Consider the following 14,357-nt stretch of genomic DNA (forward strand, 5'->3'; position numbering starts at 1 on the left):
AAACATGTGTTCTATTCTGTTCTGAATTACTATGGCTTTACTGAGTTGGTGTCGTCACACCAACACTTGCAATTCCTAATTCTGAGCCACATTGTACCATGCATGATTCTTTCATGAAAACTCAATTCAGACCAACCAAACATGCAAATAGTTTAAGAGATTTCATGTTCCAAAACATAAGTCAAAACTATGCAAGAATCCTTCAAACATATGGTGGTCATGTGCTTTTGGCAAAATTATGCACTCTTTCGTTATATGAATATTTTCAACATTTATCAACATAACTACCCTCTCTTTTAAAATCAAAATCATAATCCAACTATAACAATACTTAAGGCATTTCATATTATGTTTTTCAATGATGCATTCAAGATAATCCATAGCATATGATAAGTAAAGAAAATCATAACAAGAGAAGTATTTTTACATGAATCATGCTCTCAATTCAATCATCAACATTAAAACATGTACATACATACATATATCAATTCAAATCAATTTGGGAAAGGCCTGAAGACCAAAACAATATCATCAATGTTTCTAAAACATAAATATATTCATAAATCTAAAACCCTTTTTCTAAAATCATGATTTCTATGCCCATGAGATTTTTAGGAAAACCCCGTGTACCTTAAATTAGAAGCTTTTGAATGAACTTTCATGTTAGCAATGCTATACGAACAATTGATGGGTGCTTCTTGTAGCCCTCGCAATGGGAATTTCGAATCATAAATAAATTTTGAAATTTTACGGTTGAATTTCGAGGGATCTTGATTTTTATTTTGGGACTAAGGGATTTGGTTCTTGAGCAATTGGAAGAAAATGACCATATTTTAGTTAATTGAAGCTTAAATCTCATGTTAGTGTATGATAGGGAGTGAAAAATATCCATTTTACCCCTAAAGAAATCAAAAATATTGCAACAATTTTTGTCAGTTGACAGGCTAATATGTTGAAGTAAAACGGGTATAAAATTTGACTAAGATATTGGATTTGGATGAAACTAGTAGCATTGGAAAAAAGACTGAAAGATCTTTCATTTGATTTATATCTTCTCTCTAGTTTATTATATACAGGAAGTTATGATCGTTTGAAGTTGACCCTGAATCTGCCCCTGAAATACGCCCAAACTGTGCCCAAAATGCTGGAGCATTTCAAAGGCATTTCAAACCAGTGTGTTATGCTCCGGAAATGTACCCAAGACGTACTATTGACTTGCCCCATCATATATCAACAAAAGAAATCAAGAAACGAAGGTCGGGAAGGTCGAAAATAAAATCCTCAAAGATAGGGAATTCAAAATTAGAATAAGTCTCTTTGACACTTGGAAAAAAAAATTAAGTCATCAACTCTATAAGCAAGCTACTATGAGATAACATATGGAGGATTTTTACGGGGCATTACATTATCCCCTCTTGGGATCATTCATCCCCGAATGATGACACAGAACACAAATAAGCATAATTTCAAACATACTAAGGCATAGGAAAGAATAAGACAAGGATTGTACCGTTCATTTCGTCATTCCCTGGATCAAACAAGCTTGGGTATCTAGCTCGCATGTCATCCTCGTATTCCCAAGTAGCTTCTTCAATTTTCTGGTTTCTCCACAACACTTTAACTGAGGCTATCTCTTTGCTCCTTAATTTTCTAACTTGATGATCTAAGATTGCTATAGGCTCTTCTTCATAGGATAAGGAGTTCAAAACTTTGATCTCTTTTATGGGTAACACTAGAGAATGGTCTCCAATACACTTCTTCAACATGGATATATGAAATACCAGATGAACAGAACCCAAGTCTGTAGGCAACTCTAACTCATACGCAACTGCACCTATCCTTCTCAAAATCTGGTATGGTCCTATATAGTGAGGACTCAACTTACCTTTCTTCCCAAAGTGCATGACTCCTTTTATAGAAGAGACTTTTAAAAACACCCAATCACCAACCTCGAATTTGAACTCCCTTTTTCTAACATTGGCATAGGATTTCTGTCTACTCTGAGCTGTCTTAAGTCGTTCTCTAATAAGTCTCACGTCTTTCATTGCTTGGTGAACAAGATCAGGCCCAAACAACTGAGACTCGCCTACTTCATACCACCTTATAGGCGACCTACATCTTCTTCCATACAGTGCTTCAAAAGAAGCCATCTTAATACTGGCATGGTAGCTATTATTATATGTAAACTCTATTGGTGGCAAGTGATCCACCCAACTACACTTCAAATCAATTACACAGGCTCTCAACATATCTCCAAGGGTCTGAATGGTGCGCTCAGCTTGCCCATCCGTCTGAGGGTGAAACGCAGTACTTAGGTTTACTTGGGTACCTAAACCTTTTTGAAAGGACCTCCAAAACTGCAAAGAAAATTGCGTACCTCGGTCAGATATGATGGATACCAGTGTCCCATATAAGCGAACTATCTCCTCAATGTAAAGCTTGGCATAATCATCTCTCGAATAATTAGTCCTGATAGGCAGAAAATGCACTGACTAAGTCAGCCGATCAACAATCACCCAAATAGAATCATATTGGTTTTAGGACCTCAGAAGTCCCGTATGAAGTCCATATTGATCACCTCCCACTTTCACAAAGGTAAAGCTATCCCTTAGGAAGTACCAACGGGCCTCAAATACTCTAATTTAACTTGATGATAATTCAAACACTTGGCAACAAAATTAGCCACATCACGTTTTATATTATTCCACCAGTATATAACTTTTAAATCATGATACATCTTCATAGATCCTGGATGAACAACATACCTCGAAGTGTGAGCTTCGTCAAGGGCTTTTTTTGGCAGACCATCTACATCTAGTACACATAATCTCCCCTGATATCTCAGAATACCATCACTACCAATCTCAAACGACATCACCTTCTGCTGACCCACATCATTCTTAATTTGCATCAAGATGGGATCTTTGAACTATTTTTCTTTAACTTTTGCACAAAGAAAAGATTTAGCTATCTCATGAACAACCACTCTCCCATATTTGGAATCTAAGAGTCGCACTCCAAGATTTATAAGTCTATGAATATCCTTCACCATTTCTCATTTTCCTTCCTCAACATGAGAAAGACTGCCTATAGACAACCTATTGAGGGCATCAACTATAATATTCGCCTTGCTCGAATGATAATGCAGGCTCATGTCATAATCCTTTAGCAATTCCATCCAGCACATTTTTATGAGGTTTAATTCTTTCTGAGAGAAAACATACTGCAAACTTTTGTGGTCAGTGAAAATATCAACATGCACCCCATAAAGATAATGCCGCCAGATCCTAAGTGTGAATACCACAGCGGCTAACTCCAAGGCATGGGTAGGTAATTGCACTCATGAACTTTTAACTACCTAGATGCATAAGCCACCACCTTACCATGCTACATAAGAACACATCCGAGTCCCACTCGGGACGCATCACAGTATACAACAAAACCTTCTGTACCTTCCAGAAGAGTCAGCACAGGTACAGTAGTTAACTCGTCCTTCAAATTCTCAAAACTATTCTCACATGAGTCAGACCACACAAATTTCACCTTTTTCTGAGTCAACTTAGTAAGTGGAGCAGCTATAGAAGAAAAACTTTCTATGAATCTTTTATAATACCCTGCCAAACATAAGAAGCTCCAAATGTTAGTTGGAGTTGTGGGTCTGGGCCATTTTCTCACTTCCTCAATCTTTTGGGGATCAACCTTAATTCCCTCACTAGACACAATATGCCCCAAGAAAGCAATAGCATTCAACCAGAATCACACTTGGAAAATTTTGCATACCACTTATGATTTTTGAGAGAGTCTAAAGGATGATTCGGAGGTAATTGGCATGGTCCTCCTCGCTCTTAGAATATACCAAGATGTCATTGATGAATACTATGACAAACAGATCCAGAAACTGATGGAAGACCCTATTTATTAGATCCATGAAAGCTGTAGGGGCGTTAGTAAACCTGAAGGCCATGACTAAGAATTCATAATGGTCGTATCTGGTTTGGAAATTTATTTTGGGAATATTTGACTCTCTAACCTTCAACTGGTGGTATCCCGAACGAAGGTCTATCTTTGAAAAACACCTAGCACCCTAAAACTGGTCAAAAAGATCATCAATCCTAGGGTGGGGATATTTATTTTTAATCGTGACCTTATTCAACTGGTGGTAATCTATGCACATACGAAGGGAACCATCTTTCTTTCGCACGAAAAGTACAGGCGTACCCTAGGGAGAAGTACTAGGAGGTATAAAGCCTTTATCTAGGAGATCTGTCAGCTGCTCTTTCAACTCCTTCAGTACTGCAGGAGCCATTCTATATGGCGAAATAGAAATAGGTCGATTATCTGGCAATAAATCAATGCCAAAATCTATCTCCCTATTAGGTGGTATTCCTGGAAGATCATCTGGAAAGACTTCTGGAAACTCATTTACCACAGGGACTGACTGAAGAGATAGACTCTCAACATTAGAATCTTTTACTCGTATCAGATGATATAGACAACCTTTGGAAATAAGTTACAAGCTCTAAGATAGGATATAAATTTCCCTCTAGGTGCTAAAGAATGACCCTCTCATTCTATCACTGGTTTATTTAGAAAAGAAAAAGTAACCTTTCCGATTCTACAGTCTAGCTTGGCATAGCATGAGTGGAGCCATTCCATCCCTAAGATGGCATCAAAATCAACCATATCAATTTCTATGAGGTCAGCTACAGTATCCCAGCTACAAATAGATACAACACAATTCCTGTACATCCTCTTAGCCACAACAAAATCTCCCACCAGGGTGGAAACAGAAAAAGGCTCAGTAATCACATCGGGCTCAAACCCAAAACCAATAGCCACATATCGGGTCACATAAGATAAGGTAGACCCGGGATCAAGCAATACATATACATCACGAGAAAAGATTTACAATATATCGATCACTACATCTGGTGAGGCCTCTGCCTCCTAGCGGTTATTCAAGGCGTACAATCGATTGCGACCACTCTCGGCATCTGAAGTGGTACCCTTTTGAGGTGGTGGTGGTGCAGAAGAGTTTTCTTGAGACTTGGCACCCCCAATACTCCTTCTAACCGAAGGGCAATCCCTCTGAAAATGACCCATCTGACCACATAAATAAGACACCAGTGAGCCCAGCTGACACCTTCCTGGATGATACTTACCGCAAGTCTCACACCATGAAAAAGTACGATGCTACTGTGCCACACTGCCCTGTGACTGGGTATCTTGTGCCCTGGATCCATGATTAGCCTAATAACTCTGGGATCGTCTATCAACTGGGGGTCTGGGAACTGGGGCGCTAGCTGCAGACAGCGCCTTACCCTAAAACTTTTTCTTTTTCCATTTGTTACCCCAGTTACTATTCTGCTGCTGACTGTGACTATGATCTGCTATTTTGGCTCTCTTTGCCTTCCTGTCCTTCTTCCTAGACTCAGTGATTTTCTTTTTGTTTTCCTCAACTTACTGCATATAGACTGATAGCCTAACAAAGTCCATATCCCTGTTAAGCATTGCTCCCTACATTCGAGCGCTAGATCATCTGAAAGGTCAGATATAAATTTTCTCATCCGAGCTCTCATATTACCTGTCATCTCCGATGCATAACGGGCCAATTGGTTGAACTTCAGAGTGTACTCCTGGACACTCATTTTGCCCTACTTAAGATTTATGAATTCCTCTGCTTTGGCTTTCCTCAATTCTAAAGGAAAGAACCGGTCAAGAAAAGCTTCCACAAACTCGGTCCAAACTGTAGGCTCAGCACTTCCACCCTTCGCATCCTCCCACTCGTTATACCATTAGTTAGCTACATCGTTAAGCTGGTATGCTGCTAACTCAGCCCCTTCTACCGGATCCACATGTATTACTCTGAAAATCTTCTCTATTTTGTCTACAAACTCCTGTGGGTCCTCTTCTACCTTAGTACCAAAAAATTTGGGCGGGTTCATTCTTATGAACTGGACCACCCTAGTAGCCTCAGAAGTAACAAATTCAGACCCATTATCCTCCAATCTCTAAGTCTGTGCGGCTACCAGTTATGCAAGCATATGGATGGATTGTCTGAATTCTACATTCGATATGTCCCCCCGAGAAGACTAGGGATGATTAACATTTGTTCTTGGAGCTCGAGGAGGACTGGTCAGGATTGAAGGTACTCCCAGAGTAAGGACAAGTTCTGGGGTGTGCGCTCTGTCATGGGTCAGCATCCCATGGGTGGGGCAGACTTTATCATCCTGAGTATTCTAATTGTTGGAGCGACGAGGAGGCATGACTATTTTCTGAAAAGCAAGAGATCATTGATTAGAGGAAAGATTAGACTCCAAAGCACGAACTAAATCACAAAGAGGGGAAACATTTCTAAATGCCTAATAGCCTCCTACTTATAAGTGTGGCGCACTACACACCCATAAACAAGACTCTAACCGATGTGATTTTGCAGACACCTTGATACTATGAACCATGCTCTGATACCAAGTTTGTCATGACTCGAACTGAGGCCCTGGCCGTGACGAGAATTCTGAACCATAAAGGCCCGGACACCCTTCTAACTTGAAATCATATACACCATTTATACATAAATAAGGAAATGCAGAAATTGTTACAAATGGAATCATGGTCATAAATCTGATATAAAGTTAGCAATGGAGAATGAATTCCAAAACCATCTAACAATATCTGCAAAACCGTTTACGAAATCTCTACTACATGATCACTAACACAATCTAAAAACTATGACAAGGCCCCAGTAAACCACAACCATAACTAATAATAATTGTCGGAAAGTAAATAAGCCTTTTGAAATATAGAAGGCTCACCAACTGAACACTACAACTTTGTCTGATGAAATCTACTGCTTATCTGGACCCCTAGACTGAGCCTCAAAACTTGAGAGGTAAGGGGAGAGGGTTAATACAGATGTACTGGTACACGAAGAAATCCAAAATAACAAGTTTGCATAAATATAAAATATTTGAGAGCGGGTTACAAAACATCATGCATAAAATAGTTTCAAAACACATGGGCACTTTTCTGAAAATCATAAACTATTCTTGACAATACCGTTTCTGATCTTTGTATTAATTTTGAGTTAGGTGACACTACCCTACAAGTCTGATATTCCACGAGCTATATGGAATCCGTCATTGACTCGATGGGAAAGCCCCCAACCCAAGTGTGCCGCAAGGGTTGGAGTGTCTGAGTCTGATACGCCATAGGGCACTAGGCCAGTGTGTAATAATATACCCGGATCGACAAATCACAGTTTTGGGCAATGAGTTATCTGAACTCATGCCTTCTTCGGGGAACCACCTAAGCACTCTTTATGCCCAATTTTATCATGTTTTGAATCATGCATATTTTAATTTCAACATCTGAAAATCTGATTTCAAACATGTGTTCTATTCTGTTCTAAATTACTCTGGCTTTAACTGAGTTGGTGTCGTCACACCAAGATTTGCAAGTCCTAATTCTGAGCCACATTGTACCATGCATGATTCTTTCATGAAAACTCAATTCAGACCATCCAAATATGCAAATAGTTTAAGAGATTATATGTTCCAAAACATAAGTCAAAACTATGCAATAATCCTTCAAACATATGGTGGTCATGTGCTTTTGGAAAAATCATGCACTCTTTCATTATATGAATATTTTCAACATTTATCAACATAACTACCCTCTCTTTTGAAATCAAAATCATAATCTATTTATAACAATTCTTAAGGTATTTCATATCATGCTTTTCAATGATGCATTCAAGATAATCCATAGCATATGATAAGTAAAGAAAATCATAACAAGAGAGGAATTTTTATATGAATCATGCTCTCAATTCAATCATCAACATTAAAACACATACATACATACATATATCAATTCAAATCAATTTAGGAAACGCCTAAAGACCAAAATAATATCATCAATGTTACTAAAACATGAATATATTCATAAATTCGAAACCCTTTTCTTAAAATCATGATTTTTATGCCCATGAGATTTTTAGAAAAACTCTGCGTACCTTAAATTAGAAGCTTTCGAATGAACTCTCGCATTAGGAATGCTATACGAACAATTGATGGGTGCTTCTTGTAGCCCTCGCAATGGAGATTTCGAATCTTAAATAAATTTTGAAATTTTATGGTTGAATTTTGAGGGATCTTGATTTTTATTTTGGGACTAAGGGGTTTGGTTCTTGAGCAATTGGAAGAAAATGACCATATTTTAGTCAATTGAGGCTTAAATCTCGTGTTAGTGTATGATAGGGGATGGAAAATGTCCATTTTACCCCTAAAGAAATCAAAAATGTCGCAGAAATTTTTGTCAATTGACAGGATGATATGTTGAAGTAAAATGTGCATAACTTTTGATTGAGATTTTGGATTTAGATGAAATCAGTGGAATTGGAAAGAAGACTCAAAGATATTTCATTGGATATATAGAAGTTCTCCCAGTTCATTATATACAGGAAGTTATGATCATTTGAAGTTGACCCTGAATCTGCCCCTGAAATACGCCCAAACTGCGCCCAAAATGCTGGAGCATTTCCAAGGCATTTCAAACCAGTGTGTTATGCTCCAGAAATGCGCCCAAGACATACTATTGACTTGCCCCATAGTATATCAACCAAAAAAATCAAGAAACGAAGGTCGGGAAGGTCGAAAATAAAATCCTCAAAGATAGGGAATTCAAAATGAGAATAAGTCTCTTTGACACTTAGCAAAAAATTTTAAGTTTTCAACTCTATAAGCAAGCTACTATGAGATAAAACATGGGGGACTTTTATGGAGCGTTACACGGAGGGAGGGGAAGAGGGGTTAAAAATCTCATGTACAATTAAATTTAAAAAGAAATTTGTGGATAGGAAACATAATAATTTTTCTAAAAATTACCTATATACACAAGTTAAAGTTACATAATTACATTAAATCTCAAATTGTCAAAGTATTTACACAAATCCCAAATAATTACAAAAAGCTCCTTATTTGGTAATTTCTCTCTCAATATTATACATCCAAAAATGTTGCCTTTTCCTTACTCTTTTTCTCTTCTATTACAAATCAGTTTATCCTCTATTATTCAATCCATTTTTTCACGCCTAAAATCAAGCAATCATACTTAGAGTTTACCATTGTAGGTTTTCAAACATTAATTGAACTTATTGATTTCATTCATTAATTTTTTGTTAACTTCACCAAATCAAAAAGTCATGGATTTGTTTGAGAAAATAAAGGCAAAAAAATGACGATGAATTATCAGAAGCTTCGAAAAATCTCAATTGGGTCATCATCATCATCAACAGAGCACAACAGAGGGAACATGCCACGAAAACTAAATCTTGTGAATAGAGCACAACGGTGTTTATTCAAACGATTGAATCAACGAAATCACATACTCAATCTTTTGTAAGAATCTAAATCCTAATTATTTTATTATTTAATATTTGTTTATATTATTCTATTTCTAAAAAGGAATGGTCTTGCTCCGTTTTATATTTTTTTAATACTCTTTTAAAGATTCTATTTTGTAATATCAAATTCTTCCAATATTCTTGGATCTAACTTTATGTTTCAAAGATTGTATTTTATATGTTTAAGTATTTTGTCTAACTATATGTTTGTTTTTTGTTGAAACAGGCTAGCTTTGTGGTTGCAAAGATAACTGCAATTTGTACACCGAGGCTACTCAAAAGAATAAGTAATTTGCTATGATGGAAAAAAATTATTTGTCATCGCATCCAAAGATGTAGATTTTATACCTTATACATTGCTTTATTTAACACACTTATGTATAATGTAAGTTTTTGTATATATAGAAAAGGTTGTTTTTATATTTAGTCGAATTATACAATTATAATTTATGAATTTTGTATAAGGTTACATTATACATTCTGACAAGTTTATAGATAAATAATGTTTAGTGTTAATATTTTATATGTATGGTGTAACAGTATACATTCTTGAAGTTTTTATTTGAAAGTATAAGATATACTATATTAGGCATTATACATTAGTTATTTTGAAAAACTAATGTATAATATAAGTCTAATGATATATATATTTTCATATGTTATACATTAGAAGTTCTTATTTCATTAGTTGTGTTTTATGTTATATTTTACAGTTAAAAAGTCTTATTTTTATATAATTTTTCATTATACCTTCTGTCAAGCTTATTGGTCATACATGTTTAAAGTGAAAAATTTAGATGTGTAATATGATATTATACATTACTGCGATTTATTTTAAAAATATATAAGTTGCTCTTATACTTATTCTAATGTATAATATAAGCATGAAGATATATATTTTAATATGTTATACATTAAAAGTCCTTAAAAGATGCATTTTATCTTTATGTGGTATTATACTGTTAGAAAGTCTTATTTTTGCATAAATTTTCATTATACCTTCTGTCAAGATATATAAGTCATACATGTTTAAGGTGAAAAATTTAAATGTGTAGTATGACATTATTCATTACTGCAGTTTATATTTTACATGTATAAGTTGCCCTCATACATGTGAAATTGTTGTGTATTTTACTTCGATTTTTTTATGAATTTCGTCAATATTCAATTCCATCGCGATCGTAGCAATCAATTTCAAAAAGTTAATACTTTTTGAAATAATAATTGCATCACTTTTATAGAATTGATAAATGATTTTCAACTCCCAAATTTTGAAATAATGCAACAATATGGGAATGTCCATATTTTTTTTTCAAGAATTGAAGAAAGATGAAGACGACTTTCTTTTTTCAAAAACTTCATTAAAAATGAGGAAAAGTAACAATGATGTTTAAGAGTTTTTTTGAATTTAAATTTCAGTTATTTTATTTAATCATGCAAAACATAATTATAGGTAATTAATGACTTTATTTAAGGGAATGAAAGATTTTATCTGATTACTCGTTCCATGAATGTAGGAGATTATGTTTTATCATCTTACCTTAAATATAGGATTAACTGTTTTATCATACATTCGAGCTACGTCTAATGGGCAGCCGAATGATGAGTATATTTGCAAAATTCGGGAGAGAGAAAATTAGAAGGAATTTTATGTAATTAGTTTCAATAGGTAGGAGATTTATGTTGTTTACACTAATCTTTTACCATATAATGTGCATTTCGTTGTAATAATCGAGAAATGAAATAATTTTTAGGTAAATGTAATATCCTTGTGAAGTGCCTATCTATTTTGTTGCCCCACTTATATATTCTAACAACTAATATGAATCCACATTATTATTTTTATTTTACTTTTTTATTTCCTTTTTCACATATTTTATTCTCTTATTATTAAATAGTTTGAAGTCTCCTAAATGGTCAAACCTTCTGTATTCTGCAAAATCTATTGTTGTTTGTTTAAAAAACGATCAAAATCTACTTTCCAGCGTCGGCAAATTCAAAATTTTAAATATTCCAACAAATAATCATTATATTGAAGCAATTAACTTCTCAAATTCTTGAGTCAAGTTTTATTTTTCTACTTTAAATTATAATTTTTTATTAAAGAAATGGAGTCTCTTCACAAGAATTAGACATGAGTATTAGTTAAAAGATAAAAGAGAAAGAGGATAGTTGGATGTAAATGAATCTACAGAAAGAACGAGAAAATTTCAGACATGGAAGATGCTAGGTTTAAGACAGATTGGTTGCAAAGGGTTTCAGTCAAAGAGAGAAATGACTACAATGAGATCTTCTCTTCAGTTATGAACTGTAGCTTAATTTGCGTGCTACTCGCATTGTTTGCTCAATTTGATTAGAAGCTTTAAAAGCTTGATCAAAAGTTCTTTATTGCATGGTGATCCAGAAGAGACAATTTATATGAATTATCACTAAGGTTTCTTAATTGAAGGAAAAAGATTATGTATTTCAACTTAAGAAGTTTTTGAATGATCTGAAATAATTTTCTAGATAGTGGTACAAGAAGTTTGATGCATTCATGACTACACATGGATTCTTAAGGAATGTATTTGATAGTTGTGTGTATCAGAAGAAGATATCTGAGATAAATGCTTTTAAGAAATTATTGAGCAAGGAATTTGACATGAAGGGTTCGGGAGTTGCAAAGAAAATTCTTGAAATAAAGATTTAAAAAAAAATACGGTGTTGTACATCTTTCTCAGAAGAGTTATATTGAAAAAATTCTCAGGAGATTCAGAATGCATATGAGCAAGTTTGCAAGTACACTGTTAGATCATCATTTTAAACTTTCAAAGTTACAAATGCTTCAGTCTGAGAATGAGGTGGAGCATATGAGAAAGGTTTCAAAGTTTGCATTCTATATGCTATGGTATGCACACATCCAGATATTACTGAATCAATAAGTATGGTAAACAAGTACCATAGCCAATTCAGAAAAAAAAACATTGAGATGTTGTTAAGCAGACATTGAGATATACAAAGGATCTTCTAATGTTAGCCTAACTTTTTAAAAAAGGTGAAGTTATTTCAATTCTCGATTATGTAGACTATAACTATGTAGGTGATCTAAGTTGAATTTATGCACCTCAGTGTTGCTATCCAGACTTATTCAACCTTGTTTAGAGGATCTGTTTTGTTCTTAATGAGCAAATATTTATATAATTGCGCATATAAGTGATAAACTACTTGATTATAATATTTATGGTATGGTTCAAATGATATTGGAATAAATTTGGTCACTTAGAGTATAAACGAGAAAACTAGTGTTACTAGCTTGAGATGTGTTGTTCTAGTTCATCTTGATGGATTCTAGTGTGTGTAAGGATTTACTAAGGGTATGATTGTGTAATTATGTGTGTAATAACTTGTTTATAGTATTTAAGGTTCAATTGAAACAAGTCAAGACACAAAACACTAAGTTAAAGATCAAAAGGACAAAACTAGTATTCTTAGCTTAAGTTACTAGTTCATCATCTTGGATTGTATGTTGTTTTGAGATCTAAACAGTGGTGTTGTATGATATAGGATGCTTTTTGAATTGATAATTATGATATATGTACGATACACAAGCTCTAAATCAAGTGAAAATATCATCACAAGGATTGAAAAGGATAGACAAACACATGGCACGGGATTTGATAAAAACGGACGTTTTGGAGTCATTGGCGTGCCACAGAGCTTAGGCACTACTTTAGGGTTGTTAAATGTCCTTGGGGGCTTCCTAAATGACTAATTTAAGTATATCATCATGATTTTAGCATTCCACGTACCCTAGGTACTGCGATATAGGCATGGCACACCGTTATGTCAAAATCGACAGTTTTGGTCCTACTATAAATAGGACACTTAAACATATGTTACACACCTTGGACAACTTTGAAACTTTGAAGGAGGTTGTATAACACTTCAATTAGGGTTTTTTATTCCCTTACGTTGGTTTATTTAAGAATTTTAACATGTATTCTATCATTGTGATAACGGTTATGTTCATGAGCGGCTAAACACTCTTTTTCGGGGTTGATGCTAAGAACATGATTACTCTTGTTATGAATTAACTTGGTTTTGATTATTTATCATATTTTATTATTTATTTAGCCTTGTTATCACTATTTTAAAAATTCGCGATCCTTAGAATACATCTATTATCATCTTATGACCCCGAAAGAAGGAACAAGAGAATAGAACATGGGATAAATAGAATAGGATTGTAATCTTCTACAGAATGAAGTTATAATTTGCATTTAGGACAGATATTTACCTACGTGCTCAATTTGGTTCACTTACGAGATAAAATGTGAATGTATTTAACTTAGTTCTCACATCCTCGCTCATCGATGTAGTTGTAGGTCTAAGTTAGATAGGTGATTAGAGGCTTGAAAGAACATAATCATAATATCAACCCCGTGAATCAACAACCAAGATAAATAACATAATCAATGAAGTTTATGATTGTTCGCAGAGCCTTAACCCTAGATTTCTCTCCATTGATTGTCCAAGACCTTTAATTTACTGTATTATTAAGTTTACTTTATTTTCAACTTTCAACTCTCTTAGTTATCTTTGCACCAACGAAATCGCAATAGTTAAACTTGAATTAAATAATTAACACAAGTCTCTGTGAGATTGATGCTTGGCTTGTAAAAGATCATTTTACTACTTGATGGGACCACGTACACTTACATGTGCATTTGGGTGCAACACAGAGAATCTTGATAGAAGGATGTCCACAATTGATATATCTTTTCTCTTTTTGGCAGTTCTGTTAGTTAGAAATTGACTTTAAAGTTAATTGTTGCTTTGTCTACAATAGAGGCAAAATATATGGTAGAAACAGAGGTAGTGAAAGAAGCTATCTAGTTGAAAAGTTTGGTGGCAGAATTGAGTTTGGTTCAGCTGGTATTTAGCTGGAATCAACTCTAAGATATGATAGTCAAAA

This window comes from Capsicum annuum, chromosome 1 (genome assembly GCF_002878395.1).
Source record: "Capsicum annuum cultivar UCD-10X-F1 chromosome 1, UCD10Xv1.1, whole genome shotgun sequence".
NCBI lineage: Eukaryota > Viridiplantae > Streptophyta > Magnoliopsida > Solanales > Solanaceae > Capsicum > Capsicum annuum.